Genomic DNA, 26,248 nt, shown 5'->3' with positions numbered 1-26,248 from the left:
AGGACGGGGTCAAGAGAGGACACAGACGGCGGTGTAAGGGCATGACCAAGTGTTAACGTTCATGGTGTGGTAGGGGGAGGAAGGTCGGGTCTGCAGGCAATGATAGTCTCCAGCTTAGAGTCATGAGAACCCGGAATCACTGTGTATGTGCCTGTGTGTGTGGGTGCATGTGTGTGTATCTGTGGCTGTGTGTGTGTGTGTGTGTCTGTGTGCGTGTGCATGTAGAGATGTGCGGGTCTGTGTGAGTGTGTGTGTGCATGTGTGTGTGTACTGGGGTATAAGAGGGTGCGTGAGTGGCTGTGTATGAGTGAGTTTATGAGAGAGAGGTTGTGTTTGAGAGAGGGTATGCATGAGTGTGTGGGTCGGTAGGAGTGTGCTTTTGTGTGTGTGTGTGTGCGTGTGTTTGTGCGTGTACGTGAAATAGTATACAGTGCAGTGTTGTCACGTGTCGTGTAACATGAACCCAAGGTCCCAGTGAAAGCCATCCCCATGGCTACCGAACTTGACTATCAGCCTCTGCTTGGCCACTTTGCATTGTTGCCTGTCCCATAGTCTGCCTTGGAGGATGGTCACCCAGGGGTCCGAGACTGAAAGTCCCAGACTGCTGAAGTGTTCTCCGACTGGGAGGTTAGAACCAGTCTGACTCAAGGTTGGGACACAGACAGACTTTAACCTCACACCTTTAATGCATTGTCTGAGCTGAGATGGCACCTCTTGTTAGAAAATCTGAAGTTATCTCGAGAACGTAACTTTAAAAAGGTTCTGAGATTCTCATATTAAAGAACGGAAACTAGCAAACCCATTATAAAAGATGAAAGGCTAAAACTAAATGTGTTTAATACATCATTTCAGCTGCATGATACTTTAATCCTTTTGCAATAAATACTGTGTCTTATGGTCCTTCTTATCATCAGGTTGATCTACATCGCAAACACTCCATCCATTCTTTATCCTTCAAAGAAAATCAGTCACGTTCATCAGACACTACCTTCCCTTAACAAATCCATGATGACTATCTCGGGTGATGACGTGGAGGAGCCGGTGTTGGACTGGGGTGGACAAAGTTCAAAATCACACAATACCAGGTTATAGTCCAACTAGCTTTCGGAGCACTCCTAAAACTAGTGCTTCCAAATAAAGCTGTTGGACTGTAACCTGGTGTTGTGTGATTTTTAACTTTATCCTGGATTAAACTTTCACTCACTGTGTGGTCATTTCTATCATCTCTCAGAGTTTTATCGAGTCATTTTCTCATACTGGAAATATAAAAGCAGCTGGTCTCCATTCCTCCTATTTCTGACCTGCACCTAAAAAAATAACATGACCGATTCGATATGAGAAATAACGTTGTTTGGATATTTGTGAACTGCCCACCCACATTTCACTTGATATTAGGCTGTATTTCACAAACAACACTGAGAGTAATGTTGAAATGGGTGAAATCCGGAAACATTTCTTTTCAAATAAGATGGAAAACCAAGGAATTCTGCTATGACTCCAGTTTATGTGAATCGTGATCGACTTGACTCCTTAATCCTCCTGGGCGCATCCTCAACTTCAAAGTTGTGTCTGCACTCCAGAGGTCTGGCAACGTTGGTGTGGCTGACTCAGTGTGATGTGCAGATGTTAGTGTTTCATCACCACTGAAGTTTTCGGCTCTTTTGGTTAGGAATGGTTTTAAAATTCACAGTTTGCGATGGCCGGGAATCGAACCCGGGTCAACTGCTGGGAAGGCAGCTATGCTCACCACTATACCACCATCGCTACAGCACGCAACCGCCTAGAAATCAGCTGATGTGCAATAATAGTTCTTGACTCTAAATTTCGATGTTGTTTTGTTGGAAATTTTGCAGTGAAATATTAGAATTGAGAAGTCATAAAAGACTGAGATTTACTGAGTGGGTAGGTCTCATTATGCCCCGCCTCACTTTTTAATACACACAAAGCAGTATTTCGGATTTCTCATCATCTGAAATCAATCAATAACAAAAATAGCACGAAAATCCCAGGGCAACCCTGGAACGATCACACAATTAAAACTTGTGAAGTTCTCAGAAAGGCTCACCTGACCGGACCGTGAACTCTGATTTCTCTTCATACAGCTTTACCACCGACTTCGGGTTTGGTTTCGGACTTACTGCATCCGCAGTTCTTTCGGGTTTTAAAACTTGGAAAGGGTTTTAGGAAAACAAAAGGGCAAAAAAAAAGGATCCGTTAGACTGAGGCCATGCTGCAGTAATTGTGGAGAGGAGGGAATTCCGGGTAACAGTTCCGGAAGCAGAACCCTCTCGAGGAATATGTATTAATTTGAAGTTCGATCCCGTTGATCGATTTGCAGTTTTCTCTTTGACTTTGTAGAAGAGGGGGAGGTGTCAGTCAGCAGTAAGGGGTTTTCACGGGAGGGCATGATTTGGAGATGCCGGTGTTGGACTGGGGTATACAAAGTTAAAAATCACACAACACCAGGTTATAGTCCAACAGGTTTAATTGGAAGCACTAGCTTTCGGAGCGCTGCTCCTTCATCAGGTGGTTGTCCAAAATCTCGAGCTTCCAATTAAATCTGTTGGACTATAACCTGGTGTTGTGTGATGTTGAACTTCACAGGAGGTGGGTAGTCATGGGCAGAGGTTTAGTGAAGGTCGCTTCCACTGATGTGGGAAGGCAGTGCACGCAAAAGCCTCCCTGCCCTAGATAGGTTACCTGAACCACGATGGGCTTTCCAAGGTCAAGGGGTGCAGAGTGCTGAGGCCGCTGTTATAATTTAGTTACCAGCGGTCCCAAGTCCTTGGGATGCCGTGGCGCCTTAATGATAAATGGGATTGTGTGGAACCAAGACAGGGTCGTGGCAGAACAGTGTTGAGAGTGTGTTTCTGGAAAAGCACAGCAGGTCAGGCAGCAGGGAAATCGATGTTTCGGGCTCCAGCATCGGCAGACTTCCCTGTCTCCGAGCAGAACAGTGTTATCCGCTTAGGTATTGAGGAGGGCTTCCGCAGCTACTCCCGCGGGTCCCACGAAACACAAAGCGCTAGCCGGGAGGGCAAAGCGAGGGGGTGGATGGGTCAGCAAGCTCAGAGTAGTGTGATCCCGGTTCGTGAGGGGAAAAAAGAAAACGCGATGCGGTGAAATTGACATTGGAAGTGAAATTGACATAGGAAGTGAAATTGACTTTGTCAAAGCAACCCAGCGCAGGCATGGAGGGGCGGTGGGCAAGATGGAAAGGACGGGGTCAAGAGAGGGCACAGACGGCGGTGTAAGGGCATGACCAAGTGTTAACGTTCATGGTGTGGTAGGGGGAGGAAGGTCGGGTCTGCAGGCAATGATAGTCTCCAGCTAAGAGTCATGAGAACCCGGAATCACTGTGTATGTGCCTGTGTGTGTGGGTGCATGTGTGTGTATCTGTGGCTGTGTGTGTGTCTGTGTGCGTGTGCATGTAGAGATGTGCGGGTCTGTGTGAGTGTGTGTGTGCATGTGTGTGTGTACTGGGGTATAAGAGGGTGCGTGAGTGGCTGTGTATGAGTGAGTTTATGAGAGAGAGCTTGTGTTTGAGAGAGGGTATGCATGAGTGTGTGGGTCGGTAGGAGTGTGCTTTTGTGTGTGTGTGTGTGTGTGTTTGTGCGTGTACGTGAAATAGTATACAGTGCAGTGTTGTCACGTGTCGTGTAAAATGAACCCAAGGTCCCAGTTAAAGCCATCCCCAGGGCTACCGAACTTGACTATCAGCCTCTGCTTGGCCACTTTGCATTGTTGCCTGTCCCATAGTCTGCCTTGGAGGATGGTCACCCAGGGGTCCGAGACAGAAAGTCCCAGACCGCTGAAGTGTTCTCCGACTGGGAGGTTAGAACCAGTCTGACTCAAGCTTGGGACACAGACAGACTTTAACCTCACACCTTTAATGCATTGTCTGAGCTGAGATGGCACCTCTTGTTAGAAAATCTGAAGTTATCTCGAGAACGTAACTTTAAAAAGGTTCTGAGATTCTCATATTAAAGAACGGAAACTAGCAAACCCATTATAAAAGATGAAAGGCTAAAACTAAATGTGTTTAATACATCATTTCAGCTGCATGATACTTTAATCCTTTTGCTATAAATACTGTGTCTTATGGTCCTTCTTATCATCAGGTTGATCTACATCGCAAACACTCCATCCATTCTTTATCCTTCAAAGAAAATCAGTCACGTTCATCAGACACTACCTTCCCTTAACAAATCCATGATGACTATCTCGGGTGATGACGTGGAGGAGCCGGTGTTGGACTGGGGTGGACAAAGTTCAAAATCACACAATACCAGGTTATAGTCCAACTAGCTTTCGGAGCACTCCTAAAACTAGTGCTTCCAAATAAAGCTGTTGGACTGTAACCTGGTGTTGTGTGATTTTTAACTTTATCCTGGATTAAACTTTCACTCACTGTGTGGTCATTTCTATCATCTCTCAGAGTTTTATCGAGTCATTTTCTCATACTGGAAATATAAAAGCAGCTGGTCTCCATTCCTCCTATTTCTGACCTGCACCTAAAAAAATAACATGACCGATTCGATATGAGAAATAACGTTGTTTGGATATTTGTGAACTGCCCACCCACATTTCACTTGATATTAGGCTGTATTTCACAAACAACACTGAGAGTAATGTTGAAATGAGTGAAATCCGGAAACATTTCTTTTCAAATAAGATGGAAAACCAAGGAATTCTGCCATGACTCCAGTTTATGTGAATCGTGATCGACTTGACTCCTTAATCCTCAACTTCAAAGTTGTGTCTGCACTCCAGAGGTCTGGCAACGTTGGTGTGGCTGACTCAGTGTGATGTGCAGATGTTCGTGTTTAATTACCACTGAAGTTTTCGGCTCTTTTGGTTAGGAATGGTTTTAAAATTCACAGTTTGCGATGGCCGGGAATCGAACCCGAGTCAACTGCTTGGAAGGCAGCTATGCTCACCACTATACCACCATCGCTACAGCACGCAGCCGCCTAGAAATCAGCTGATGTGCAATAATAGTTCTTGACTCTAAATTTCGATGTTGTTTTGTTGGAAATTTTGCAGTGAAATATTAGAATTGAGAAGTCATAAAAGACTGAGATTTACTGAGTGGGTAGGTCTCATTATGCCCCGCCTCACTTTTTAATCCACACAAAGCAGTATTTCGGATTTCTCATCATCTGAAATCAATCAATAACAAAAATAGCACGAAAATCCCAGGGCAACCATGGAACGATCACACAATTAAAACTTGTGAAGTTCTCAGAAAGGGTCACCTGACCGGACCGTGAACTCTGATTTCTCTTCATACAGCTTTACCACCGACTTCGGGTTTGGGTTCGGACTTACTGCATCCGCAGTTCTTTCGGGTTTTAAAACTTGGAAAGGGTTTTAGGAATACAAAAGGGCAAAAAAAAAGGATCCGTTAGACTGAGGCCATGCTGCAGTAATTGTGGAGAGGAGGGAATTCCGGGTAACAGTTCCGGAAGCAGAACCCTCTCGAGGAATATGTATTAATTTGAAGTTCGATCCCGTTGATCGATTTGCAGTTTTCTCTTTGACTTTGTAGAAGACGGGGAGGTGTCAGTCAGCAGTAAGGGGTTTTCACGGGAGGGCATGATTTGGAGATGCCGGTGTTGGACTGGGGTATACAAAGTTAAAAATCACACAACACCAGGTTATAGTCCAACAGGTTTAATTGGAAGCACTAGCTTTCGGAGCGCTGCTCCTTCATCAGGTGGTTGTCCAAAATCTCGAGCTTCCAATTAAATCTGTTGGACTATAACCTGGTGTTGTGTGATGTTGAACTTCACAGGAGGGGGGTAGTCATGGGCAGAGGTTTAGTGAAGGTCGCTTCCACTGATGTGGGAAGGCAGTGCACGCAAAAGCCTCCCTGCCCTAGATAGGTTACCTGAACCACGATGGGCTTTCCAAGGTCAAGGGGTGCAGAGTGCTGAGGCCGCTGTTATAATTTAGTTACCAGCGGTCCCAAGTCCTTGGGATGCCGTGGCGCCTTAATGATAAATGGGATTGTGTGGAACCAAGACAGGGTCGTGGCAGAACAGTGTTGAGAGTGTGTTGCTGGAAAAGCACAGCAGGTCAGGCAGCAGGGAAATCGATGTTTCGGGCTCCAGCATCGGCAGACTTCCCTGTCTCCGAGCAGAACAGTGTTATCCGCTTAGGTATTGAGGAGGGCTTCCGCAGCTACTCCCGCGGGTCCCACGAAACACAAAGCGCTAGCCGGGAGGGCAAAGCGAGGGGGTGGATGGGTCAGCAAGCTCCGAGTAGTGTGATCCCGGTTCGTGAGGGGAAAAAAGAAAACGCGATGCGGTGAAATTGACATAGGAAGTGAAATTGACATAGGAAGTGAAATTGACTTTGTCAAAGCAACCCAGCGCAGGCATGGAGGGGCGGTGGGCAAGATGGAAAGGACGGGGTCAAGAGAGGGCACAGACGGCGGTGTAAGGGCATGACCAAGTGTTAACGTTCATGGTGTGGTAGGGGGAGGAAGGTCGGGTCTGCAGGCAATGATAGTCTCCAGCTTAGAGTCATGAGAACCCGGAATCACTGTGTATGTGCCTGTGTGTGTGGGTGCATGTGTGTGTATCTGTGGCTGTGTGTGGGTGTGTGTGTGTGTGACTGTGTGCGTGTGCATGTAGAGATGTGCGGGTCTGTGAGAGTGTGTGTGTATGCATGTGTGTGTGTGTGCATGTGTGTGTGTACTGGGGTATAAGAGGGTGCGTGAGTGGCTGTGTATGAGTGAGTTTATGAGAGAGAACTTGTGTTTGAGAGAGGATATGCATGAGTGTGTGGGTCGGTAGGAGTGTGCTTTTGTGTGTGTGTGTGTGTTTGTGCGTGTACGTGAAATAGTATACAGTGCAGTGTTGTCACGTGTCGTGTAACATGAACCCAAGGTCCCAGTTAAAGCCATCCCCAGGGCTACCGAACTTGACTATCAGCCTCTGCTTGGCCACTTTGCATTGTTGCCTGTCCCATAGTCTGCCTTGGAGGATGGTCACCCAGGGGTCCGAGACAGAAAGTCCCAGACCGCTGAAGTGTTCTCCGACTGGGAGGTTAGAACCAGTCTGACTCAAGCTTGGGACACAGACAGACTTTAACCTCACACCTTTAATGCATTGTCTGAGCTGAGATGGCACCTCTTGTTAGAAAATCTGAAGTTATCTCGAGAACGTAACTTTAAAAAGGTTCTGAGATTCTCATATTAAAGAACGGAAACTAGCAAACCCATTATAAAAGATGAAAGGCTAAAACTAAATGTGTTTAATACATCATTTCAGCTGCATGATACTTTAATCCTTTTGCTATAAATACTGTGTCTTATGGTCCTTCTTATCATCAGGTTGATCTACATCGCAAACACTCCATCCATTCTTTATCCTTCAAAGAAAATCAGTCACGTTCATCAGACACTACCTTCCCTTAACAAATCCATGACGACTATCTCGGGTGATGACGTGGAGGAGCCGGTGTTGGACTGGGGTGGACAAAGTTCAAAATCACACAATACCAGGTTATAGTCCAACTAGCTTTCGGAGCACTCCTAAAACTAGTGCTTCCAAATAAAGCTGTTGGACTGTAACCTGGTGTTGTGTGATTTTTAACTTTATCCTGGATTAAACTTTCACTCACTGTGTGGTCATTTCTATCATCTCTCAGAGTTTTATCGAGTCATTTTCTCATACTGGAAATATAAAAGCAGCTGGTCTCCATTCCTCCTATTTCTGACCTGCACCTAAAAAAATAACATGACCGATTCGATATGAGAAATAACGTTGTTTGGATATTTGTGAACTGCCCACCCACATTTCACTTGATATTAGGCTGTATTTCACAAACAACACTGAGAGTAATGTTGAAATGAGTGAAATCCGGAAACATTTCTTTTCAAATAAGATGGAAAACCAAGGAATTCTGCCATGACTCCAGTTTATGTGAATCGTGATCGACTTGACTCCTTAATCCTCCTGGGCGCATCCTCAACTTCAAAGTTGTGTCTGCACTCCAGAGGTCTGGCAACGTTGGTGTGGCTGACTCAGTGTGATGTGCAGATGTTCGTGTTTAATTACCACTGAAGTTTTCGGCTCTTTTGGTTAGGAATGGTTTTAAAATTCACAGTTTGCGATGGCCGGGAATCGAACCCGGGTCAACTGCTTGGAAGGCAGCTATGCTCACCACTATACCACCATCGCTACAGCACGCAGCCGCCTAGAAATCAGCTGATGTGCAATAATAGTTCTTGACTCTAAATTTCGATGTTGTTTTGTTGGAAATTTTGCAGTGAAATATTAGAATTGAGAAGTCATAAAAGACTGAGATTTACTGAGTGGGTAGGTCTCATTATGCCCCGCCTCACTTTTTAATACACACAAAGCAGTATTTCGGATTTCTCATCATCTGAAATCAATCAATAACAAAAATAGCACGAAAATCCCAGGGCAACCCTGGAACGATCACACAATTAAAACTTGTGAAGTTCTCAGAAAGGCTCACCTGACCGGACCGTGAACTCTGATTTCTCTTCATACAGCTTTACCACCGACTTCGGGTTTGGGTTCGGACTTACTGCATCCGCAGTTCTTTCGGGTTTTAAAACTTGGAAAGGGTTTTAGGAATACAAAAGGGCAAAAAAAAAGGATCCGTTAGACTGAGGCCATGCTGCAGTAATTGTGGAGAGGAGGGAATTCCGGGTAACAGTTCCGGAAGCAGAACCCTCTCGAGGAATATGTATTAATTTGAAGTTCGATCCCGTTGATCGATTTGCAGTTTTCTCTTTGACTTTGTAGAAGAGGGGGAGGTGTCAGTCAGCAGTAAGGGGTTTTCACGGGAGGGCATGATTTGGAGATGCCGGTGTTGGACTGGGGTATACAAAGTTAAAAATCACACAACACCAGGTTATAGTCCAACAGGTTTAATTGGAAGCACTAGCTTTCGGAGCGCTGCTCCTTCATCAGGTGGTTGTCCAAAATCTCGAGCTTCCAATTAAATCTGTTGGACTATAACCTGGTGTTGTGTGATGTTGAACTTCACAGGAGGGGGGTAGTCATGGGCAGAGGTTTAGTGAAGGTCGCTTCCACTGATGTGGGAAGGCAGTGCACGCAAAAGCCTCCCTGCCCTAGATAGGTTACCTAAACCACGATGGGCTTTCCAAGGTCAAGGGGTGCAGAGTGCTGAGGCCGCTGTTATAATTTAGTTACCAGCGGTCCCAAGTCCTTGGGATGCCGTGGCACCTTAATGATAAATGGGATTGTGTGGAACCAAGACAGGGTCGTGGCAGAACAGTGTTGAGAGTGTGTTGCTGGAAAAGCACAGCAGGTCAGGCAGCAGGGAAATCGATGTTTCGGGCTCCAGCATCGGCAGACTTCCCTGTCTCCGAGCAGAACAGTGTTATCCGCTTAGGTATTGAGGAGGGCTTCCGCAGCTACTCCCGCGGGTCCCACGAAACACAAAGCGCTAGCCGGGAGGGCAAAGCGAGGGGGTGGATGGGTCAGCAAGCTCAGAGTAGTGTGATCCCGGTTCGTGAGGGGAAAAAAGAAAACGCGATGCGGTGAAATTGACATAGGAAGTGAAATTGACATAGGAAGTGAAATTGACTTTGTCAAAGCAACCCAGCGCAGGCATGGAGGGGCGGTGGGCAAGATGGAAAGGACGGGGTCAAGAGAGGGCACAGACGGCGGTGTAAGGGCATGACCAAGTGTTAACGTTCATGGTGTGGTAGGGGGAGGAAGGTCGGGTCTGCAGGCAATGATAGTCTCCAGCTTAGAGTCATGAGAACCCGGAATCACTGTGTATGTGCCTGTGTGTGTGGGTGCATGTGTGTGTATCTGTGGCTGTGTGTGTGTGTGTGTGTCTGTGTGCGTGTGCATGTAGAGATGTGCGGGTCTGTGTGAGTGTGTGTGTGCATGTGTGTGTGTACTGGGGTATAAGAGGGTGCGTGAGTGGCTGTGTATGAGTGAGTTTATGAGAGAGAGCTTGTGTTTGAGAGAGGGTATGCATGAGTGTGTGGGTCGGTAGGAGTGTGCTTTTGTGTGTGTGTGTGTGCGTGTGTTTGTGCGTGTACGTGAAATAGTATACAGTGCAGTGTTGTCACGTGTCGTGTAACATGAACCCAAGGTCCCAGTGAAAGCCATCCCCATGGCTACCGAACTTGACTATCAGCCTCTGCTTGGCCACTTTGCATTGTTGCCTGTCCCATAGTCTGCCTTGGAGGATGGTCACCCAGGGGTCCGAGACTGAAAGTCCCAGACTGCTGAAGTGTTCTCCGACTGGGAGGTTAGAACCAGTCTGACTCAAGGTTGGGACACAGACAGACTTTAACCTCACACCTTTAGTGCATTGTCTGAGCTGAGATGGCACCTCTTGTTAGAAAATCTGAAGTTATCTCGAGAACGTAACTTTAAAAAGGTTCTGAGATTCTCATATTAAAGAACGGAAACTAGCAAACCCATTATAAAAGATGAAAGGCTAAAACTAAATGTGTTTAATACATCATTTCAGCTGCATGATACTTTAATCCTTTTGCAATAAATACTGTGTCTTATGGTCCTTCTTATCATCAGGTTGATCTACATCGCAAACACTCCATCCATTCTTTATCCTTCAAAGAAAATCAGTCACGTTCATCAGACACTACCTTCCCTTAACAAATCCATGATGACTATCTCGGGTGATGACGTGGAGGAGCCGGTGTTGGACTGGGGTGGACAAAGTTCAAAATCACACAATACCAGGTTATAGTCCAACTAGCTTTCGGAGCACTCCTAAAACTAGTGCTTCCAAATAAAGCTGTTGGACTGTAACCTGGTGTTGTGTGATTTTTAACTTTATCCTGGATTAAACTTTCACTCACTGTGTGGTCATTTCTATCATCTCTCAGAGTTTTATCGAGTCATTTTCTCATACTGGAAATATAAAAGCAGCTGGTCTCCATTCCTCCTATTTCTGACCTGCACCTAAAAAAATAACATGACCGATTCGATATGAGAAATAACGTTGTTTGGATATTTGTGAACTGCCCACCCACATTTCACTTGATATTAGGCTGTATTTCACAAACAACACTGAGAGTAATGTTGAAATGGGTGAAATCCGGAAACATTTCTTTTCAAATAAGATGGAAAACCAAGGAATTCTGCTATGACTCCAGTTTATGTGAATCGTGATCGACTTGACTCCTTAATCCTCCTGGGCGCATCCTCAACTTCAAAGTTGTGTCTGCACTCCAGAGGTCTGGCAACGTTGGTGTGGCTGACTCAGTGTGATGTGCAGATGTTCGTGTTTCATCACCACTGAAGTTTTCGGCTCTTTTGGTTAGGAATGGTTTTAAAATTCGCAGTTTGCGATGGCCGGGAATCGAACCCGGGTCAACTGCTTGGAAGGCAGCTATGCTCACCACTATACCACCATCGCTACAGCACGCAACCGCCTAGAAATCAGCTGATGTGCAATAATAGTTCTTGACTCTAAATTTCGATGTTGTTTTGTTGGAAATTTTGCAGTGAAATATTAGAATTGAGAAGTCATAAAAGACTGAGATTTACTGAGTGGGTAGGTCTCATTATGCCCCGCCTCACTTTTTAATACACACAAAGCAGTATTTCGGATTTCTCATCATCTGAAATCAATCAATAACAAAAATAGCACGAAAATCCCAGGGCAACCCTGGAACGATCACACAATTAAAACTTGTGAAGTTCTCAGAAAGGCTCACCTGACCGGACCGTGAACTCTGATTTCTCTTCATACAGCTTTACCACCGACTTCGGGTTTGGTTTCGGACTTACTGCATCCGCAGTTCTTTCGGGTTTTAAAACTTGGAAAGGGTTTTAGGAAAACAAAAGGGCAAAAAAAAAGGATCCGTTAGACTGAGGCCATGCTGCAGTAATTGTGGAGAGGAGGGAATTCCGGGTAACAGTTCCGGAAGCAGAACCCTCTCGAGGAATATGTATTAATTTGAAGTTCGATCCCGTTGATCGATTTGCAGTTTTCTCTTTGACTTTGTAGAAGACGGGGAGGTGTCAGTCAGCAGTAAGGGGTTTTCACGGGAGGGCATGATTTGGAGATGCCGGTGTTGGACTGGGGTATACAAAGTTAAAAATCACACAACACCAGGTTATAGTCCAACAGGTTTAATTGGAAGCACTAGCTTTCGGAGCGCTGCTCCTTCATCAGGTGGTTGTCCAAAATCTCGAGCTTCCAATTAAATCTGTTGGACTATAACCTGGTGTTGTGTGATGTTGAACTTCACAGGAGGTGGGTAGTCATGGGCAGAGGTTTAGTGAAGGTCGCTTCCACTGATGTGGGAAGGCAGTGCACGCAAAAGCCTCCCTGCCCTAGATAGGTTACCTGAACCACGATGGGCTTTCCAAGGTCAAGGGGTGCAGAGTGCTGAGGCCGCTGTTATAATTTAGTTACCAGCGGTCCCAAGTCCTTGGGATGCCTGGCGCCTTAATGATAAATGGGATTGTGTGGAACCAAGACAGGGTCGTGGCAGAACAGTGTTGAGAGTGTGTTGCTGGAAAAGCACAGCAGGTCAGGCAGCAGGGAAATCGATGTTTCGGGCTCCAGCATCGGCAGACTTCCCTGTCTCCGAGCAGAACAGTGTTATCCGCTTAGGTATTGAGGAGGGCTTCCGCAGCTACTCCCGCGGGTCCCACGAAACACAAAGCGCTAGCCGGGAGGGCAAAGCGAGGGGGTGGATGGGTCAGCAAGCTCAGAGTAGTGTGATCCCGGTTCGGTGAGGGGAAAAAAGAAAACGCGATGCGGTGAAATTGACATAGGAAGTGAAATTGACATAGGAAGTGAAATTGACTTTGTCAAAGCAACCCAGCGCAGGCATGGAGGGGCGGTGGGCAAGATGGAAAGGACGGGGTCAAGAGAGGGCACAGACGGCGGTGTAAGGGCATGACCAAGTGTTAACGTTCATGGTGTGGTAGGGGGAGGAAGGTCGGGTCTGCAGGCAATGATAGTCTCCAGCTAAGAGTCATGAGAACCCGGAATCACTGTGTATGTGCCTGTGTGTGTGGGTGCATGTGTGTGTATCTGTGGCTGTGTGTGTGTGTGTGTGTGTGTGTCTGTGTGCGTGTGCATGTAGAGATGTGCGGGTCTGTGTGAGTGTGTGTGTGCATGTGTGTGTGTACTGGGGTATAAGAGGGTGCGTGAGTGGCTGTGTATGAGTGAGTTTATGAGAGAGAGCTTGTGTTTGAGAGAGGGTATGCATGAGTGTGTGGGTCGGTAGGAGTGTGCTTTTGTGTGTGTGTGTGTGTGTGTTTGTGCGTGTACGTGAAATAGTATACAGTGCAGTGTTGTCACGTGTCGTGTAAAATGAACCCAAGGTCCCAGTTAAAGCCATCCCCAGGGCTACCGAACTTGACTATCAGCCTCTGCTTGGCCACTTTGCATTGTTGCCTGTCCCATAGTCTGCCTTGGAGGATGGTCACCCAGGGGTCCGAGACAGAAAGTCCCAGACCGCTGAAGTGTTCTCCGACTGGGAGGTTAGAACCAGTCTGACTCAAGCTTGGGACACAGACAGACTTTAACCTCACACCTTTAATGCATTGTCTGAGCTGAGATGGCACCTCTTGTTAGAAAATCTGAAGTTATCTCGAGAACGTAACTTTAAAAAGGTTCTGAGATTCTCATATTAAAGAACGGAAACTAGCAAACCCATTATAAAAGATGAAAGGCTAAAACTAAATGTGTTTAATACATCATTTCAGCTGCATGATACTTTAATCCTTTTGCTATAAATACTGTGTCTTATGGTCCTTCTTATCATCAGGTTGATCTACATCGCAAACACTCCATCCATTCTTTATCCTTCAAAGAAAATCAGTCACGTTCATCAGACACTACCTTCCCTTAACAAATCCATGATGACTATCTCGGGTGATGACGTGGAGGAGCCGGTGTTGGACTGGGGTGGACAAAGTTCAAAATCACACAATACCAGGTTATAGTCCAACTAGCTTTCGGAGCACTCCTAAAACTAGTGCTTCCAAATAAAGCTGTTGGACTGTAACCTGGTGTTGTGTGATTTTTAACTTTATCCTGGATTAAACTTTCACTCACTGTGTGGTCATTTCTATCATCTCTCAGAGTTTTATCGAGTCATTTTCTCATACTGGAAATATAAAAGCAGCTGGTCTCCATTCCTCCTATTTCTGACCTGCACCTAAAAAAATAACATGACCGATTCGATATGAGAAATAACGTTGTTTGGATATTTGTGAACTGCCCACCCACATTTCACTTGATATTAGGCTGTATTTCACAAACAACACTGAGAGTAATGTTGAAATGAGTGAAATCCGGAAACATTTCTTTTCAAATAAGATGGAAAACCAAGGAATTCTGCCATGACTCCAGTTTATGTGAATCGTGATCGACTTGACTCCTTAATCCTCCTGGGCGCATCCTCAACTTCAAAGTTGTGTCTGCACTCCAGAGGTCTGGCAACGTTGGTGTGGCTGACTCAGTGTGATGTGCAGATGTTAGTGTTTAATTACCACTGAAGTTTTCGGCTCTTTTGGTTAGGAATGGTTTTAAAATTCACGGTTTGCGATGGCCGGGAATCGGACCCGGGTCAACTGCTTGGAAGGCAGCTATGCTCACCACTATACCACCATCGCTACAGCACGCAGCCGCCTAGAAATCAGCTGATGTGCAATAATAGTTCTTGACTCTAAATTTCGATGTTGTTTTGTTGGAAATTTTGCAGTGAAATATTAGAATTGAGAAGTCATAAAAGACTGAGATTTACTGAGTGGGTAGGTCTCATTATGCCCCGCCTCACTTTTTAATACACACAAAGCAGTATTTCGGATTTCTCATCATCTGAAATCAATCAATAACAAAAATAGCACGAAAATCCCAGGGCAACCCTGGAACGATCACACAATTAAAACTTGTGAAGTTCTCAGAAAGGCTCACCTGACCGGACCGTGAACTCTGATTTCTCTTCATACAGCTTTACCACCGACTTCGGGTTTGGGTTCGGACTTACTGCATCCGCAGTTCTTTCGGGTTTTAAAACTTGGAAAGGGTTTTAGGAATACAAAAGGGCAAAAAAAAAGGATCCGTTAGACTGAGGCCATGCTGCAGTAATTGTGGAGAGGAGGGAATTCCGGGTAACAGTTCCGGAAGCAGAACCCTCTCGAGGAATATGTATTAATTTGAAGTTCGATCCCGTTGATCGATTTGCAGTTTTCTCTTTGACTTTGTAGAAGAGGGGGAGGTGTCAGTCAGCAGTAAGGGGTTTTCACGGGAGGGCATGATTTGGAGATGCCGGTGTTGGACTGGGGTATACAAAGTTAAAAATCACACAACACCAGGTTATAGTCCAACAGGTTTAATTGGAAGCACTAGCTTTCGGAGCGCTGCTCCTTCATCAGGTGGTTGTCCAAAATCTCGAGCTTCCAATTAAATCTGTTGGACTATAACCTGGTGTTGTGTGATGTTGAACTTCACAGGAGCGGGGTAGTCATGGGCAGAGGTTTAGTGAAGGTCGCTTCCACTGATGTGGGAAGGCAGTGCACGCAAAAGCCTCCCTGCCCTAGATAGGTTACCTGAACCACGATGGGCTTTCCAAGGTCAAGGGGTGCAGAGTGCTGAGGCCGCTGTTATAATTTAGTTACCAGCGGTCCCAAGTCCTTGGGATGCCGTGGCGCCTTAATGATAAATGGGATTGTGTGGAACCAAGACAGGGTCGTGGCAGAACAGTGTTGAGAGTGTGTTGCTGGAAAAGCACAGCAGGTCAGGCAGCAGGGAAATCGATGTTTCGGGCTCCAGCATCGGCAGACTTCCCTGTCTCCGAGCAGAACAGTGTTATCCGCTTAGGTATTGAGGAGGGCTTCCGCAGCTACTCCCGCGGGTCCCACGAAACACAAAGCGCTAGCCGGGAGGGCAAAGCGAGGGGGTGGATGGGTCAGCAAGCTCAGAGTAGTGTGATCCCGGTTCGTGAGGGGAAAAAAGAAAACGCGATGCGGTGAAATTGACATAGGAAGTGAAATTGACATAGGAAGTGAAATTGACTTTGTCAAAGCAACCCAGCGCAGGCATGGAGGGGCGGTGGGCAAGATGGAAAGGACGGGGTCAAGAGAGGGCACAGACGGCGGTGTAAGGGCATGACCAAGTGTTAACGTTCATGGTGTGGTAGGGGGAGGAAGGTCGGGTCTGCAGGCAATGATAGTCTCCAGCTTAGAGTCATGAGAACCCGGAATCACTGTGTATGTGCCTGTGTGTTTGGGTGCATGTGTGTGTATCTGTGGCTGTGTGTGTGTGTGTGTGTGACTGTGTGCGTGTGCATGTAGAGATGTGCGGGTCTGTGAGAGTGTGTGTGTATGCATGTGTGTGTGTGTGTGCATGTGTGTGTGTACTGGGGTATAAGAGGGTGCATGAGTGGCTGTGTATGAGTGAGTTTATGAGAGAGAGCTTGTGTTTGAGAGAGGGTATGCATGAGTGTGTGGGTCGGTAGGAGTGTGCTTTTGTGTGTGTATGTGTGCGTGTGTTTGTGCGTGTACGTGAAATAGTATACAGTGCAGTGTTGTCACGTGTCGTGTAACATGAACCCAAGGTCCCAGTTAAAGCCATCCCCATGGCTACCGAACTTGACTATCAGCCTCTGCTTGGCCACTTTGCCTTGTTGCCTGTCCCATAGTCTGCCTTGGAGGATGGTCACCCAGGGGTCCGAGACAGAAAGTCCCAGACCGCTGAAGTGTTCTCCGACTGGGAGTTTAGAACCAGTCTGACTCAAGCTTGGGACACAGACAGACTTTAACCTCACACCTTTAATGCATTGTCTGAGCTGAGATGGCACCTCTTGTTAGAAAATCTGAAGTTATCTCGAGAACGTAACTTTAAAAAGGTTCTGAGATTCTCATATTAAAGAACGGAAACTAGCAAACCCATTATAAAAGATGAAAGGCTAAAACTAAATGTGTTTAATACATCATTTCAGCTGCATGATACTTTAATCCTTTTGCTATAAATACTGTGTCTTATGGTCCTTCTTATCATCAGGTTGATCTACATCGCAAACACTCCATCCATTCTTTATCCTTCAAAGAAAATCAGTCACGTTCATCAGACACTACCTTCCCTTAACAAATCCATGATGACTATCTAGGGTGATGACGTGGAGGAGCCGGTGTTGGACTGGGGTGGACAAAGTTCAAAATCACACAATACCAGGTTATAGTCCAACTAGCTTTCGGAGCACTCCTAAAACTAGTGCTTCCAAATAAAGCTGTTGGACTGTAACCTGGTGTTGTGTGATTTTTAACTTTATCCTGGATTAAACTTTCACTCACTGTGTGGTCATTTCTATCATCTCTCAGAGTTTTATCGAGTCATTTTCTCATACTGGAAATATAAAAGCAGCTGGTCTCAATTCCTCCTATTTCTGACCTGCACCTAAAAAAATAACATGACCGATTCGATATGAGAAATAACGTTGTTTGGATATTTGTGAACTGCCCACCCACATTTCACTTGATATTAGGCTGTATTTCACAAACAACACTGAGAGTAATGTTGAAATGAGTGAAATCCGGAAACATTTCTTTTCAAATAAGATGGAAAACCAAGGAATTCTGCCATGACTCCAGTTTATGTGAATCGTGATCGACTTGACTCCTTAATCCTCAACTTCAAAGTTGTGTCTGCACTCCAGAGGTCTGGCAACGTTGGTGTGGCTGACTCAGTGTGATGTGCAGATGTTCGTGTTTAATTACCACTGAAGTTTTCGGCTCTTTTGGTTAGGAATGGTTTTAAAATTCACAGTTTGCGATGGCCGGGAATCGAACCCGAGTCAACTGCTTGGAAGGCAGCTATGCTCACCACTATGCCACCATCGCTACAGCACGCAGCCGCCTAGAAATCAGCTGATGTGCAATAATAGTTCTTGACTCTAAATTTCGATGTTGTTTTGTTGGAAATTTTGCAGTGAAATATTAGAATTGAGAAGTCATAAAAGACTGAGATTTACTGAGTGGGTAGGTCTCATTATGCCCCGCCTCACTTTTTAATCCACACAAAGCAGTATTTCGGATTTCTCATCATCTGAAATCAATCAATAACAAAAATAGCACGAAAATCCCAGGGCAACCATGGAACGATCACACAATTAAAACTTGTGAAGTTCTCAGAAAGGGTCACCTGACCGGACCGTGAACTCTGATTTCTCTTCATACAGCTTTACCACCGACTTCGGGTTTGGGTTCGGACTTACTGCATCCGCAGTTCTTTCGGGTTTTAAAACTTGGAAAGGGTTTTAGGAATACAAAAGGGCAAAAAAAAAGGATCCGTTAGACTGAGGCCATGCTGCAGTAATTGTGGAGAGGAGGGAATTCCGGGTAACAGTTCCGGAAGCAGAACCCTCTCGAGGAATATGTATTAATTTGAAGTTCGATCCCGTTGATCGATTTGCAGTTTTCTCTTTGACTTTGTAGAAGACGGGGAGGTGTCAGTCAGCAGTAAGGGGTTTTCACGGGAGGGCATGATTTGGAGATGCCGGTGTTGGACTGGGGTATACAAAGTTAAAAATCACACAACACCAGGTTATAGTCCAACAGGTTTAATTGGAAGCACTAGCTTTCGGAGCGCTGCTCCTTCATCAGGTGGTTGTCCAAAATCTCGAGCTTCCAATTAAATCTGTTGGACTATAACCTGGTGTTGTGTGATGTTGAACTTCACAGGAGGGGGGTAGTCATGGGCAGAGGTTTAGTGAAGGTCGCTTCCACTGATGTGGGAAGGCAGTGCACGCAAAAGCCTCCCTGCCCTAGATAGGTTACCTGAACCACGATGGGCTTTCCAAGGTCAAGGGGTGCAGAGTGCTGAGGCCGCTGTTATAATTTAGTTACCAGCGGTCCCAAGTCCTTGGGATGCCGTGGCGCCTTAATGATAAATGGGATTGTGTGGAACCAAGACAGGGTCGTGGCAGAACAGTGTTGAGAGTGTGTTGCTGGAAAAGCACAGCAGGTCAGGCAGCAGGGAAATCGATGTTTCGGGCTCCAGCATCGGCAGACTTCCCTGTCTCCGAGCAGAACAGTGTTATCCGCTTAGGTATTGAGGAGGGCTTCCGCAGCTACTCCCGCGGGTCCCACGAAACACAAAGCGCTAGCCGGGAGGGCAAAGCGAGGGGGTGGATGGGTCAGCAAGCTCCGAGTAGTGTGATCCCGGTTCGTGAGGGGAAAAAAGAAAACGCGATGCGGTGAAATTGACATAGGAAGTGAAATTGACATAGGAAGTGAAATTGACTTTGTCAAAGCAACCCAGCGCAGGCATGGAGGGGCGGTGGGCAAGATGGAAAGGACGGGGTCAAGAGAGGGCACAGACGGCGGTGTAAGGGCATGACCAAGTGTTAACGTTCATGGTGTGGTAGGGGGAGGAAGGTCGGGTCTGCAGGCAATGATAGTCTCCAGCTTAGAGTCATGAGAACCCGGAATCACTGTGTATGTGCCTGTGTGTGTGGGTGCATGTGTGTGTATCTGTGGCTGTGTGTGGGTGTGTGTGTGTGTGACTGTGTGCGTGTGCATGTAGAGATGTGCGGGTCTGTGAGAGTGTGTGTGTATGCATGTGTGTGTGTGTGCATGTGTGTGTGTACTGGGGTATAAGAGGGTGCGTGAGTGGCTGTGTATGAGTGAGTTTATGAGAGAGAACTTGTGTTTGAGAGAGGATATGCATGAGTGTGTGGGTCGGTAGGAGTGTGCTTTTGTGTGTGTGTGTGTGTTTGTGCGTGTACGTGAAATAGTATACAGTGCAGTGTTGTCACGTGTCGTGTAACATGAACCCAAGGTCCCAGTTAAAGCCATCCCCAGGGCTACCGAACTTGACTATCAGCCTCTGCTTGGCCACTTTGCATTGTTGCCTGTCCCATAGTCTGCCTTGGAGGATGGTCACCCAGGGGTCCGAGACAGAAAGTCCCAGACCGCTGAAGTGTTCTCCGACTGGGAGGTTAGAACCAGTCTGACTCAAGCTTGGGACACAGACAGACTTTAACCTCACACCTTTAATGCATTGTCTGAGCTGAGATGGCACCTCTTGTTAGAAAATCTGAAGTTATCTCGAGAACGTAACTTTAAAAAGGTTCTGAGATTCTCATATTAAAGAACGGAAACTAGCAAACCCATTATAAAAGATGAAAGGCTAAAACTAAATGTGTTTAATACATCATTTCAGCTGCATGATACTTTAATCCTTTTGCTATAAATACTGTGTCTTATGGTCCTTCTTATCATCAGGTTGATCTACATCGCAAACACTCCATCCATTCTTTATCCTTCAAAGAAAATCAGTCACGTTCATCAGACACTACCTTCCCTTAACAAATCCATGACGACTATCTCGGGTGATGACGTGGAGGAGCCGGTGTTGGACTGGGGTGGACAAAGTTCAAAATCACACAATACCAGGTTATAGTCCAACTAGCTTTCGGAGCACTCCTAAAACTAGTGCTTCCAAATAAAGCTGTTGGACTGTAACCTGGTGTTGTGTAATTTTTAACTTTATCCTGGATTAAACTTTCACTCACTGTGTGGTCATTTCTATCATCTCTCAGAGTTTTATCGAGTCATTTTCTCATACTGGAAATATAAAAGCAGCTGGTCTCCATTCCTCCTATTTCTGACCTGCACCTAAAAAAATAACATGACCGATTCGATATGAGAAATAACGTTGTTTGGATATTTGTGAACTGCCCACCCACATTTCACTTGATATTAGGCTGTATTTCACAAACAACACTGAGAGTAATGTTGAAATGAGTGAAATCCGGAAACATTTCTTTTCAAATAAGATGGAAAACCAAGGAATTCTGCCATGACTCCAGTTTATGTGAATCGTGATCGACTTGACTCCTTAATCCTCCTGGGCGCATCCTCAACTTCAAAGTTGTGTCTGCACTCCAGAGGTCTGGCAACGTTGGTGTGGCTGACTCAGTGTGATGTGCAGATGTTCGTGTTTAATTACCACTGAAGTTTTCGGCTCTTTTGGTTAGGAATGGTTTTAAAATTCACAGTTTGCGATGGCCGGGAATCGAACCCGGGTCAACTGCTTGGAAGGCAGCTATGCTCACCACTATACCACCATCGCTACAGCACGCAGCCGCCTAGAAATCAGCTGATGTGCAATAATAGTTCTTGACTCTAAATTTCGATGTTGTTTTGTTGGAAATTTTGCAGTGAAATATTAGAATTGAGAAGTCATAAAAGACTGAGATTTACTGAGTGGGTAGGTCTCATTATGCCCCGCCTCACGTTTTAATACACACAAAGCAGTATTTCGGATTTCTCATCATCTGAAATCAATCAATAACAAAAATAGCACGAAAATCCCAGGGCAACCCTGGAACGATCACACAATTAAAACTTGTGAAGTTCTCAGAAAGGCTCACCTGACCGGACCGTGAACTCTGATTTCTCTTCATACAGCTTTACCACCGACTTCGGGTTTGGGTTCGGACTTACTGCATCCGCAGTTCTTTCGGGTTTTAAAACTTGGAAAGGGTTTTAGGAATACAAAAGGGCAAAAAAAAAAGGATCCGTTAGACTGAGGCCATGCTGCAGTAATTGTGGAGAGGAGAGAATTCCGGGTAACAGTTCCGGAAGCAGAACCCTCTCGAGGAATATGTATTAATTTGAAGTTCGATCCCGTTGATCGATTTGCAGTTTTCTCTTTGACTTTGTAGAAGAGGGGGAGGTGTCAGTCAGCAGTAAGGGGTTTTCACGGGAGGGCATGATTTGGAGATGCCGGTGTTGGACTGGGGTATACAAAGTTAAAAATCACACAACACCAGGTTATAGTCCAACAGGTTTAATTGGAAGCACTAGCTTTCGGAGCGCTGCTCCTTCATCAGGTGGTTGTCCAAAATCTCGAGCTTCCAATTAAATCTGTTGGACTATAACCTGGTGTTGTGTGATGTTGAACTTCACAGGAGGGGGGTAGTCATGGGCAGAGGTTTAGTGAAGGTCGCTTCCACTGATGTGGGAAGGCAGTGCACGCAAAAGCCTCCCTGCCCTAGATAGGTTACCTAAACCACGATGGGCTTTCCAAGGTCAAGGGGTGCAGAGTGCTGAGGCCGCTGTTATAATTTAGTTACCAGCGGTCCCAAGTCCTTGGGATGCCGTGGCGCCTTAATGATAAATGGGATTGTGTGGAACCAAGACAGGGTCGTGGCAGAACAGTGTTGAGAGTGTGTTGCTGGAAAAGCACAGCAGGTCAGGCAGCAGGGAAATCGATGTTTCGGGCTCCAGCATCGGCAGACTTCCCTGTCTCCGAGCAGAACAGTGTTATCCGCTTAGGTATTGAGGAGGGCTTCCGCAGCTACTCCCGCGGGTCCCACGAAACACAAAGCGCTAGCGGGGAGGGCAAAGCGAGGGGGTGGATGGGTCAGCAAGCTCAGAGTAGTGTGATCCCGGTTCGTGAGGGGAAAAAAGAAAACGCGATGCGGTGAAATTGACATAGGAAGTGAAATTGACATAGGAAGTGAAATTGACTTTGTCAAAGCAACCCAGCGCAGGCATGGAGGGGCGGTGGGCAAGATGGAAAGGACGGGGTCAAGAGAGGGCACAGACGGCGGTGTAAGGGCATGACCAAGTGTTAACGTTCATGGTGTGGTAGGGGGAGGAAGGTCGGGTCTGCAGGCAATGATAGTCTCCAGCTTAGAGTCATGAGAACCCGGAATCACTGTGTATGTGCCTGTGTGTGTGGGTGCATGTGTGTGTATCTGTGGCTGTGTGTGTGTGTGTGTGTGTCTGTGTGCGTGTGCATGTAGAGATGTGCGGGTCTGTGAGAGTGTGTGTGTATGCATGTGTGTGTGTGTGTGCATGTGTGTGTGTACTGGGGTATAAGAGGGTGCGTGAGTGGCTGTGTATGAGTGAGTTTATGAGAGAGAGCTTGTGTTTGAGAGAGGGTATGCATGAGTGTGTGGGTCGGTAGGAGTGTGCTTTTGTGTGTGTGTGTGTGTTTGTGCGTGTACGTGAAATAGTATACAGTGCAGTGTTGTCACGTGTCGTGTAACATGAACCCAAGGTCCCAGTTAAAGCCATCCCCAGGGCTACCGAACTTGACTATCAGCCTCTGCTTGGCCACTTGGAATTGTTGCCTGTCCCATAGTCTGCCTTGGAGGATGGTCACCCAGGGGTCCGAGACAGAAAGTCCCAGACCGCTGAAGTGTTCTCCGACTGGGAGGTTAGAACCAGTCTGACTCAAGGTTGGGACACAGACAGACTTTAACCTCACACCTTTAATGCATTGTCTGAGCTGAGATGGCACCTCTTGTTAGAAAATCTGAAGTTATCTCGAGAACGTAACTTTAAAAAGGTTCTGAGATTCTCATATTAAAGAACGGAAACTAGCAAACCCATTATAAAAGATGAAAGGCTAAAACTAAATGTGTTTAATACATCATTTCAGCTGCATGATACTTTAATCCTTTTGCTATAAATACTGTGTCTTATGGTCCTTCTTATCATCAGGTTGATCTACATCGCAAACACTCCATCCATTCTTTATCCTTCAAAGAAAATCAGTCACGTTCATCAGACACTACCTTCCCTTAACAAATCCATGACGACTATCTCGGGTGATGACGTGGAGGAGCCGGTGTTGGACTGGGGTGGACAAAGTTCAAAATCACACAATACCAGGTTATAGTCCAACTAGCTTTCGGAGCACTCCTAAAACTAGTGCTTCCAAATAAAGCTGTTGGACTGTAACCTGGTGTTGTGTGATTTTTAACTTTATCCTGGATTAAACTTTCACTCACTGTTTGGTCATTTCTATCATCTCTCAGAGTTTTATCGAGTCATTTTCTCATACTGGAAATATAAAAGCAGCTGGTCTCCATTCCTCCTATTTCTGACCTGCACCTAAAAAAATAACATGACCGATTCGATATGAGAAATAACGTTGTTTGGATATTTGTGAACTGCCCACCCACATTTCACTTGATATTAGGCTGTATTTCACAAACAACACTGAGAGTAATGTTGAAATGAGTGAAATCCGGAAACATTTCTTTTCAAATAAGATGGAAAACCAAGGAATTCTGCCATGACTCCAGTTTATGTGAATCGTGATCGACTTGACTCCTTAATCCTCCTGGGCGCATCCTCAACTTCAAAGTTGTGTCTGCACTCCAGAGGTCTGGCAACGTTGGTGTGGCTGACTCAGTGTGATGTGCAGATGTTCGTGTTTAATTACCACTGAAGTTTTCGGCTCTTTTGGTTAGGAATGGTTTTAAAATTCACAGTTTGCGATGGCCGGGAATCGAACCCGGGTCAACTGCTTGGAAGGCAGCTATGCTCACCACTATACCACCATCGCTACAGCACGGAGCCGCCTAGAAATCAGCTGATGTGCAATAATAGTTCTTGACTCTAAATTTCGATGTTGTTTTGTTGGAAATTTTGCAGTGAAATATTAGAATTGAGAAGTCATAAAAGACTGAGATTTACTGAGTGGGTAGGTCTCATTATGCCCCGCCTCACTTTTTAATACACACAAAGCAGTATTTCGGATTTCTCATCATCTGAAATCAATCAATAACAAAAATAGCACGAAAATCCCAGGGCAACCCTGGAACGATCAAACAATTAAAACTTGTGAAGTTCTCAGAAAGGCTCACCTGACCGGACCGTGAACTCTGATTTCTCTTCATACAGCTTTACCACCGACTTCGGGTTTGGGTTCGGACTTACTGCATCCGCAGTTCTTTCGGGTTTTAAAACTTGGAAAGGGTTTTAGGAATACAAAAGGGCAAAAAAAAAAGGATCCGTTAGACTGAGGCCATGCTGCAGTAATTGTGGAGAGGAGGGAATTCCGGGTAACAGTTCCGGAAGCAGAACCCTCTCGAGGAATATGTATTAATTTGAAGTTCGATCCCGTTGATCGATTTGCAGTTTTCTCTTTGACTTTGTAGAAGAGGGGGAGGTGTCAGTCAGCAGTAAGGGGTTTTCACGGGAGGGCATGATTTGGAGATGCCGGTGTTGGACTGGGGTATACAAAGTTAAAAATCACACAACACCAGGTTATAGTCCAACAGGTTTAATTGGAAGCACTAGCTTTCGGAGCGCTGCTCCTTCATCAGGTGGTTGTCCAAAATCTCGAGCTTCCAATTAAATCTGTTGGACTATAACCTGGTGTTGTGTGATGTTGAACTTCACAGGAGGGGGGTAGTCATGGGCAGAGGTTTAGTGAAGGTCGCTTCCACTGATGTGGGAAGGCAGTGCACGCAAAAGCCTCCCTGCCCTAGATAGGTTACCTGAACCACGATGGGCTTTCCAAGGTCAAGGGGTGCAGAGTGCTGAGGCCGCTGTTATAATTTAGTTACCAGCGGTCCCAAGTCCTTGGGATGCCGTGGCGCCTTAATGATAAATGGGATTGTGTGGAACCAAGACAGGGTCGTGGCAGAACAGTGTTGAGAGTGTGTTGCTGGAAAAGCACAGCAGGTCAGGCAGCAGGGAAATCGATGTTTCGGGCTCCAGCATCGGCAGACTTCCCTGTCTCCGAGCAGAACAGTGTTATCCGCTGAGGTATTGAGGAGGGCTTCCGCAGCTACTCCCGCGGGTCCCACGAAACACAAAGCGCTAGCCGGGAGGGCAAAGCGAGGGGGTGGATGGGTCAGCAAGCTCAGAGTAGTGTGATCCCGGTTCGTGAGGGGAAAAAAGCAAACGCGATGCGGTGAAATTGACATAGGAAGTGAAATTGACATTGGAAGTGAAATTGACTTTGTCAAAGCAACCCAGCGCAGGCATGGAGGGGCGGTGGGCAAGATGGAAAGGACGGGGTCAAGAGAGGGCACAGACGGCGGTGTAAGGGCATGACCAAGTGTTAACGTTCATGGTGTGGTAGGGGGAGGAAGGTCGGGTCTGCAGGCAATGATAGTCTCCAGCTTAGAGTCATGAGAACCCGGAATCACTGTGTATGTGCCTGTGTGTGTGGGTGCATGTGTGTGTATCTGTGGCTGTGTGTGTGTGTGTGTGTGTGTGTGTGACTGTGTGCGTGTGCATGTAGAGATGTGCGGGTCTGTGAGAGTGTGTGTGTATGCATGTGTGTGTGTGTGTGTGCATGTGTGTGTGTACTGGGGTTTCAGAGGGTGCGTGAGTGGCTGTGTATGAGTGAGTTTATGAGAGAGAGCTTGTGTTTGAGAGAGGGTATGCATGAGTGTGTGGGTCGGTAGGAGTGTGCTTTTGTGTGTGTATGTGTGCGTGTGTTTGTGCGTGTACGTGAAATAGTATACAGTGCAGTG

General features: G+C 46.2%; 8 non-coding genes across 8 annotated transcripts; all 8 read right to left on the bottom strand.

Moving 5' to 3' along the window:
* Window positions 1-1,692: 1,692 nt before the first annotated feature.
* Window positions 1,693-1,764, bottom strand: trnag-ucc (transfer RNA glycine (anticodon UCC)). The gene has a single exon. It is a non-coding gene; the product is annotated as a tRNA-Gly (tRNA).
* Window positions 1,765-4,885: 3,121 nt separating this feature from the next.
* trnag-ucc (transfer RNA glycine (anticodon UCC)) lies at window positions 4,886-4,957 on the bottom strand. Its single transcript has one exon. It is a non-coding gene; the product is annotated as a tRNA-Gly (tRNA).
* A 3,163-nt stretch (window positions 4,958-8,120) lies between these two features.
* On the bottom strand, window positions 8,121-8,192 carry trnag-ucc (transfer RNA glycine (anticodon UCC)). Its single transcript has one exon. It is a non-coding gene; the product is annotated as a tRNA-Gly (tRNA).
* A 3,145-nt stretch (window positions 8,193-11,337) lies between these two features.
* Window positions 11,338-11,409, bottom strand: trnag-ucc (transfer RNA glycine (anticodon UCC)). Its single transcript has one exon. It is a non-coding gene; the product is annotated as a tRNA-Gly (tRNA).
* Window positions 11,410-14,558: 3,149 nt separating this feature from the next.
* Window positions 14,559-14,630, bottom strand: trnag-ucc (transfer RNA glycine (anticodon UCC)). The gene has a single exon. It is a non-coding gene; the product is annotated as a tRNA-Gly (tRNA).
* A 3,153-nt stretch (window positions 14,631-17,783) lies between these two features.
* Window positions 17,784-17,855, bottom strand: trnag-ucc (transfer RNA glycine (anticodon UCC)). The gene has a single exon. It is a non-coding gene; the product is annotated as a tRNA-Gly (tRNA).
* A 3,163-nt stretch (window positions 17,856-21,018) lies between these two features.
* On the bottom strand, window positions 21,019-21,090 carry trnag-ucc (transfer RNA glycine (anticodon UCC)). The gene has a single exon. It is a non-coding gene; the product is annotated as a tRNA-Gly (tRNA).
* Window positions 21,091-24,252: 3,162 nt separating this feature from the next.
* On the bottom strand, window positions 24,253-24,324 carry trnag-ucc (transfer RNA glycine (anticodon UCC)). The gene has a single exon. It is a non-coding gene; the product is annotated as a tRNA-Gly (tRNA).
* Window positions 24,325-26,248: the final 1,924 nt, after the last annotated feature.

This window comes from Chiloscyllium plagiosum, unplaced genomic scaffold (genome assembly GCF_037043375.1).
Source record: "Chiloscyllium plagiosum isolate Xiang-an unplaced genomic scaffold, Cpla_swu_hap1 HiC_scaffold_12, whole genome shotgun sequence".
Taxonomy (NCBI): domain Eukaryota; kingdom Metazoa; phylum Chordata; class Chondrichthyes; order Orectolobiformes; family Hemiscylliidae; genus Chiloscyllium; species Chiloscyllium plagiosum.
This window is presented reverse-complemented; position numbering and strand designations above follow the sequence as displayed.